Source organism: Haliotis asinina, chromosome 2 (assembly GCF_037392515.1).
Source record: "Haliotis asinina isolate JCU_RB_2024 chromosome 2, JCU_Hal_asi_v2, whole genome shotgun sequence".
Taxonomy (NCBI): Eukaryota; Metazoa; Mollusca; class Gastropoda; order Lepetellida; family Haliotidae; genus Haliotis; species Haliotis asinina.
Window position 1 is genome coordinate 43574692 of NC_090281.1, and position 8733 is coordinate 43583424.

Genomic DNA, 8733 nt, shown 5'->3' on the forward strand with positions numbered 1-8733 from the left:
TTAGATCCTCAATAAGAACATTTTTATTCTTTCTCTTCTGTTTGCCACACCCAGACAATCAGACACAAGCATTTCTGCTTTGGTCAAAAGCAAAGGAAATTCGTTAACAGTCTTCTGTTTGCCTGTAATAATGACTGACAGCAGGGAGATTGACACAACACACGAAGTGTTTGACTTTGTGCAACTTTCCCATTGACCTTCTCGCTGTAAGTGTAATCCATATTTGATCTTATAGCCACTCTTCGCGCGAAATCCACGTAACAAAGCCCTATAGGAAATTGCCATGTTATGTCAGAATAGATGCCTTTTCTCTGTCTAACGAGTGATTGGGTGAGTTTAATTTTACGCCGCTTTCACCAATATTCCATCAGTATCACGACAAGGAATGAGTTTCACAACATGTACTCATGTGGGAACTCGAACCCGGGCCGTCGGCGTGACGAGCGAACGCTTTAACCACACGGCTCCCTTCCAAATCTTGGCGAAAAGTACTCTTCCAAGACGACTTAAAATATCACTGGTATTCGCCATGATTTGCTGACCGTATCATTTGTATTTCACATTATGTGTGGACAGTGTTTCCTGATACTAGGACAGCAGCTGATCGGTGTTCGAATCCCTGGACCAATCATACCAAATGATTATGACATTGTTATTCACACCTGCATCTCATAAACGGTTAGTCATTGTGGCGTTGTCCTTGTAATGTACAGTGAATGAGTGAGTAAGTGAAGCACGTTTCAGCATCGTCCCAGCCATATATTACGTACAGCGAGTGAAGCGTACTAAGCAATATTCAAGCCATATGTAAAGTACAGTAAATAGATTCTAAGTTAACAATGAAAATGCAGCATGGCTGATAATTATATTTGCAAATATACTGAGGGTAACAAGAATGGGAACACATTAAAGCACATATGCTCCTTTTTTCCTTTCAAGTTTTTTCATCACTTTAAACAAACAATGTACAAATCTACAAATAAAGGTAGTTTTGTTCCCCTATGTGGCTCCCTCAGTATATAAGTTCATGGTATATACTGTATTGAAAGTTCGGTGTGATACTGTATGTCGTGTTATACTTTAATGTCACCCCATTTTGACCTTAAATGCAACTGAGCAGTGTTCGGTTTAACCTTGTCACACAGTCATCGAGTGTCTGTTTAGATACAACACAGATTGAAACGTAATGATATAATCTTCGATCTGTAGAACCAGATCGATACATTACATTAAGACCGTTTACCAGAGCATTTACTCTTATCATCTTGCACTTGAATAGCTGGAAGGACGGAGACTGTTGTAACGATTTCTCCAACACTCAAAGAAGGATCAGATTTGCTGTGGGGATATTTGTCTAATACTTTGTCTATGTCTTTGATTTCATGTGACTGCGTGTATCTGGTCATGTGATGCCATGTTCCAACAGATTGGTTATCGCCTGGGTTATCGCCTGACTATGCTCTGCAGCGTCTTTATGACATGTCCTTATGTGTGACCTATTCTTTTTTATCGTGATGGGCGCTGGGTAACGCAAAGAGCACGCCAACACCCCCGTTGTGGACCCGGGGGGATATTTGGTCCACCAACCCGTTTGCCGTGGGTTGCGGCCCTGTGTCGGTGGAGGACGGGAGCCTGGGGGTTGAGAGCACTGGGGACCTGTGACCGCGTTCCCTTTGCTCAACACACCTCTTCGACCCTTACTTCACCTAGACGGGTGGTTGAGTGGGCCCGGTTCAACCAATCGGCTGGTCACGCCAAGCTCTGAGCGTTACATTATGTAATGTAAAAAATTGAAAATTTTATCCTTGTAAATCTTGGCAAATGTTTGGACCCTCATAATTTCAAATATACACTTTCATGTTTTTGCCTAGAGTCCTATGTCCAGAAGGCGGTGGCTCATGGGCCAATCTGGTGGAATGATTAAACTTTAATTTTTCTGCTGGTGTATATCATCCGGGTATCCTTGGTGCTGCAAGCTGGAGATCCGCTTGTTTTTAGCATTGTCCTTGTGATACTCCATGTTGGGTGGGGAGCTCGGATGATGAACCAATAAATACTAACCATGGAATACCAAACCCCTACCAAAAAAGACAAAACGTCCACTTGACATTGATCTTGATGATACTGAACACAGATCCACTAAAGCATTTGACTACTGTCCACGCTTTATCGTAATTGAGACGCTGGATAAGACACCATTGAAACTGAATCCTTTTGCGGTATCCAAGGGAATACAAGAAATTGCGGGTGAAGTCAAAAACATTAGACGCTTGCGTTCAGGTGCTTTACTTGTTGAATGTAGTAAACTGCACCAAGCCACGAACCTGATGGAAATTGAATCGTTTGTGAACATTCATGTGTTGGTCTCAGCACACAGCACCTTGAACACTAGTAAGGGAATAGTGCGAGACCGTGATCCCTTATTTGCTGACATGACAGAATTTGATATCGTGTCAGAGATGAAGGATCAAGGCGTCACTTTTGTTAAGCGATTCAAAACTCATAGAAATAATGAAACCCTTGAGACAAACACATACCTGTTTTCCTTTTCGTGTCCAGTTGCTCCAAAATCAATAAAAGCTGGCTACTGTAACATCAATGTGGATACTTACATTCCTAATCCTTTAAGATGCTTTAAATGCCAAAGATACGGCCATGGTGTCAATACATGTAAATCATCTGTTACATGTGCTCACTATAGCGAAAAAACTCACAGGACGGATAACTGCAACAGCACTTTAAAAAAATGTACTATTTGTGAAGGAAATCACTCATCTTTCTCAAAGGAGTGTCCCATTTAGAAACAGCAAATGGAAATCAACAAAATAAAATTTACACAAGACATTAGTTTTGCTAAAGCCAAAAAACAAGTGCAAAAATCTGAAACGTATGCTGCCGTATCTCGATCACCGTCTGACACAGCCAAAATAACCAAAATGTCTAGGAGCTGTCAAACCAACTGGACATGGATAAATACTGATTCCGATCAGATTCTGTCACCTGAAATATCCACTCAGACAGCGGAAGTACTTCCAGACTCATCCCGTATTCAGGATGCATCTTTATCTAAGGCATCTAAATTCCACTCACAATCTAAATCTGATTCTCAAACAAATGTGAAAGACACTGCAAAACACCCGGTGAAATCAAGAAATGTATCTTCATCAAAAGACTGTCAAAGTGGCAGAGCCTCGAAAGGTTCAACAAACAAAATCCAGCTGTTTAACACATTTGGATCGTTGGAGGACATGGATGTGTCCGATAATATCCCCCACAGGGCACATAGCATGTCGTCCTCAAGAAAGGCAAGGGGTAGATCTCCAATAAATCCCCCCCAAAGATAGTTTATTCCAATAATATTGCACAGTGGAAGTGCAGAGGATTGAGAACTAATGTGCATGAATTACAGCTAATAGTCCAAGATTTTACACCTTCACCGATCTGTCTCCAAGAGACATATTTAAAACAAACAGACACATTTGACCTTTGTCATTTTAATGCATATCATTCTTTTTCGACCTCCGGGTGATAGGGCCACTGGTGGATCATCCATTCTAGTCAAACAAAGCGTTATTCAAAGCCCTGTTCCACTATTAACAATATGCAAGCTGTTGCAGTGAGAATTACTTTACATGTAGCGTTTACGCTACTCTCTCTCTATATTTCGCCGTCTTCGACGTTTGCCAAAACTGATTATGGTGCATAATTTAAATACATTTAAAATTTTAAATGCTAAAGCACGGCGTACTTTTAAACAGAACAAACGCCAATCTTGGCAAAATTATGTATCCAAAATAAATTCTCGGAAGCCCATGTCCAAGGTATGGAACATGGTCCAGAAAATTAAAGGTAAAGGTACTAAATCTACTGTCCATCATCTTAAACATCTTAAACATCTTAATTACTTACTGATAAATCAGATATTGCGAATAAACTGGGCGAAACTCTTGCTAAACATTCTTCCTCTTCTAATTATACACCTAAATTTCAGCAATATCAAAAAACAACAAGAAAAGAAAACTATTAATTTCAATTCTGATAATGGGGAAGATTATAATGAAACGTTTTCTATTCATGAACTCCATACTGCTCTTGATCGAGCTCATGACACTGCTACTGGAGCTGATAACATACATTATCAACTCCTGAAGCACTTACCAGAATCCTGTTTAGAGACGCTCTTATCAATTTTTGATGATATTTGGACTTCCGGGAAATTTCCTTCTTCATGGCGTGATGCTATAGTAGTACCAATACCTAAACCTGGACGTGATCATACGGATCCATCCAATTATCGTCCGATTTTATTAACTAGCTGTGTTTGCAAGACCATGGAACGCATGATAAATAATCGACTTGTTTGGTACATGGAAACAAATAACCTTGTCACAGATATACAATGTGGTTTCCGGAAAAACAGAAGTACTGCCGATCACTTAGTGCGTTTAGAATCATTTGTGAAAAACGCGGTGATTAATAAACAACATGCTGTGTCTATCTTTTTTGATCTTGAGAAGGCATTTGACACAACCTGGAAGTATGGCATTCTGAGAGATTTACATGATTTCGGTTTGCGAGGTCGTTTGCCTGAATCCATAGGCAATTTTTTAAAAAACAGACAATTTCAAGTCCGCGTGGGTTCTACCCTGTCTAATCATTACAATCAGGATCAGGGTGTTCCACAAGGCAGTATTTTGTCAGTCACACTTTTTAGTATAAAGATAAACAGTTTATCAAAAGTTTTAAACGATTCAATTGATGGATCGTTATTTGTGGATGATTTTAATATTTCTTGTCGTGGTAAAAATATGCATACCATTGAACGGCAACTACAGTTGTGTTTAAGCAAGATTAATAAATGGTGTCTTGAAAACGGCTTTAAATTTTCTAAATCGAAAACTAACTGCATACATTTTTGTCGTAAATATAAACCACATAAAGACCCTGAACTGTCTCTAGATGGCACACCAATTAAAGATGTGAAGGAAGCTAAGTTCTTGGGTCTCCTTTTTGACTCACACTTAACGCTGTACCCTCAAAGCGGGTTGAAGTATTGTAAAATTGTTGTCCTCCTGAGAGGGTACGTAAGTCCACAAACATTCACAGTAAATTCAAGTCGGCTACTTTTCGTACAATCGCCAGCAGCTGAACGGATGGTGTAAATCCAACCAGGGTCCATACAGGTAGCAAAGGTACTGTAAGTCCCCATGGTTCCTAGTGTGGTGATCTACCTTCTGTTGTTGGCGATCTATAGTCTGTTTTTATATTGTATTGTCTAAATAGTGCTATTAGTTTTAACTTTCCATGCTAGTTTTAATTGAAATTGTGATATTCTAGTTGTTTTACTGACCTTTGTTGACGGGTTTTTATAATGTATATGTGCTCTTTTTCGTTGTTTTTTTAAATATTAACTCACTCACTATTCTTTTCGATGAATGCATTGTGAATGAGTATGCATTTACGCCGAATTCGGTAGTATTCCAGCAACATAACAGCGGGGGACACCAGAAATGGGCTGCAAACCTTTTAGCCATGTGGGCAGTCGAACCAGGGTCTTCGGCGTTAGGAGTAAATGCTATAGCCACTAGACTACCCAACGCTTCCGACAACATGTGGCCGATACCTGTAAAAGTGTATGGTATAATTGAACAACTGACATCGTTAAACCAAGGCACTGTTACTCAGCAAAGGCATGTATAATAAACACAGTGAAAGATCGATCCAAATGAAGCACAAAGTATTTGGGTTTATTTGGATATATATATGTATGTATGTATGTATGTATTGACTCTGTTTTCCTGGGTATGCTGCGTCTGCGCTAACGCTGGTGCAACAGACACAGAGAACCAGTCTGTTCAATGGCAACCAGTTCAATAGCTCATGCCCTAACCGCGGCCATTCTTACATCTATGTTTCGTCTAAGTTTAAAATAGGTTAACAGAACTGGAAATTTTGGGCTAACTTTGCATAATCATTCACGTATATTTCCTCATGGATCGTATAATTTTTTATGCTAAGATATCGGATTTGGTTCACTTTCAGTATGGTTGCACATGATCAGTTGCGTCGTCACTTTATTCTTTTACATAAGAATCTATCTATAATCGAACATTATTCTTGAGGGATTCATTGACGGAAGTTCTTATTGCTTTGACGTTTTTGCGCATAACTTTACCACTGGGTGGATTTCCGTCCAGTAGCGTGCCACCAACATACACAAACAACTACAGGGCAAAATATTGTTATCACGCTTTGAAGAAAATGTTTAAAAGCAAAGACGCTGTTAGATTGTAAATGCTAAACGCAACATGGTCTTGTTAACAACAAAGCTCTCTGACAGCTTTTTACAAAATGTAAACAACTTAATTGTGGTCCATCACGTGCATCATTGTAGCATGAAAACGATGTTGATCAGAATAGGCATGGCTTCGACAGCACCAAATCCAAAACATGGACGGGTGAAGCAGACGATGATTGTTGCCAGGTTGGGGACATATATATCAGCTAAGATATGGTAATCCCACAAGGGAATTAAGTAGGGCAATACATGTACGGCATGCCCTAATGTATATAACAACATCAAGCCCTGTCGACCTTCGAGTGGTCGTACCACTTATATATTTTGAGACATTTAATACGAGCATCTATGAGTATCAGGTATCATACCCTTTTACTTGGCTTCGACAGCACCAAATCCAAAACATGGACGGGTGAAGCAGACGATGATTGTTGCCAGGTTGGGGACATATATATCAGCTAAGATATGGTAATCCCACAAGGGAATTAAGTAGGGCATCAAGCCCTGTCGACCTTCGAGTGGTCGTACCACTTATATATTTTGAGACATTTAATACGAGCATCTATGAGTATCAGGTATCATACCCTTTACTTTACTTGTCTTAGCATAAACTCCATGAAACAAAGACACGTAAGATGTTAATCAATATTCAAATTCAACAGAGATGAATAAGCACAAAATATCTTTGAGATGACCCCTTGTTTCAGTAGACAGCACATGCATTTTATGCCGTGTGAGTTGACTTTTCGTCGTCATACCTGGCTGAGCGAACCAATTGCCATCTATAGTTTGATCTTTTGTTTTCTACGGAAGCGCTGAAGGGACATGAGTATGAGAATTTTTTTAATATATATTTCGTGCGCACGAGATACTAAAATGTGCGCACGATATAATATAGCGTGCGCACGATATACGAAAAACGTGCGCACGATATAATATAGCGTGCGCACGATATACCAAAGCGTGCGCACGATATGATAAAGCGTGCGCACGATATAATAAAGCGTGCGCACTATATAACATAGCGTGCGCACAAAATGAAAGGAGACACGTATTTTTAAATGTTAAATCGTGCGCACGAGATACTATAGCGTGCGCACGGTATAGTATAGTGTGCGCACGATTTAACAAAACGTGCGCACGATTTAACAAAGCGTGCGCACGATATAGCATAGTGTGCGCTCGATTTAGCAAAGCGTGCGCACGATATGTTATGTCGTGGGCACGACATATTAAATACCTTGTGCATGTGCATACGAGGTGGTTCATTCAAGGCATGATAAGGATACCAAAGTGCTTGATACAGCAAAATAACATCATCACTTACTTACCTTGTTGACTCCCGTTTGAATCTTGCAACACTGACATGGTTTCAAATGGCTTTGACACGACACGAGGCATCAGTATTTCGTGCGCACAATTTAGTATATCGTGCGCACGCTATAGTATCTCGTGCGCACGATATATGATTTAAAAAATCTTCTCCCGTCATATCGTGCGCACGCTATATTATAACGTGCGCACGCTTTCGTATATCGTGCGCACGCTATATTATATCGTGCGCACATTTTAGTATCTCGTGCGCACGAAATATATATTAAAAAAATTCTCATACTCATGTCCCTTCAGCGCTTCCGTAGTTTTCAGCAGCTATCCGTATTTTTTCTAAGTTTTGCCCGATTTACGAGTAAACATGTTTTTCTGGATATCCTCTTACGTATCCCACTGAACGCCCAGTTAGACAGATGTGGGTTATTTCGACACGCTATTTGCAGCTGTGTAAATTTTAGTGATACAGAGTAACAACCTAAAAACAGATTTTTTTCTAATTCTGACAGTACTTTTTTTCAGTATTCCCTACAAGTTAGTCGCAGGAGACTGTCAAACAACACGAAGCTGTAATAATCATTGCTGTGGGGTAAAGAAATTCTTAACCAATCGAATGTAGGTTCTTGAGAGGCATTTAGAACTCGGTATTCTAATGTACGACAACATGTTATGGATGTCAACTTCTTCTTTATTGTTTTCACAACGTTTCTGGGCTATTCCTTGTCCCTTCGTCAGGCCTTCCACCATCGACAACAATAAAGAAGAATATTATAGTATAATAAGTATAACCAATAACAAATGCTGAAATGTTATGCCAGAATGAGGCCCTTGTTTGCAGAGCTAAACAGACCAGAGTTACCACCCTTTGATAATGACGTAATTGGTGCCTCTTGATTTTAGAGTCATGAAAACGAGCAAGACGAAAAGGTCAGCTTTCGCGTAAGCTTGCCCTTCAAGTAAAACTCAGCTTTGATATAATCTCAATAACATTAAAATGGCTGCATTTCTCAGAGTGTTTTGAGTGGCTAGACAAAGTATGCCGTACAACGTGTGGTACAGATAGTTCAGGTCCCACTTGCGCAAAGCAACAATAAAGAAGAAGAAGT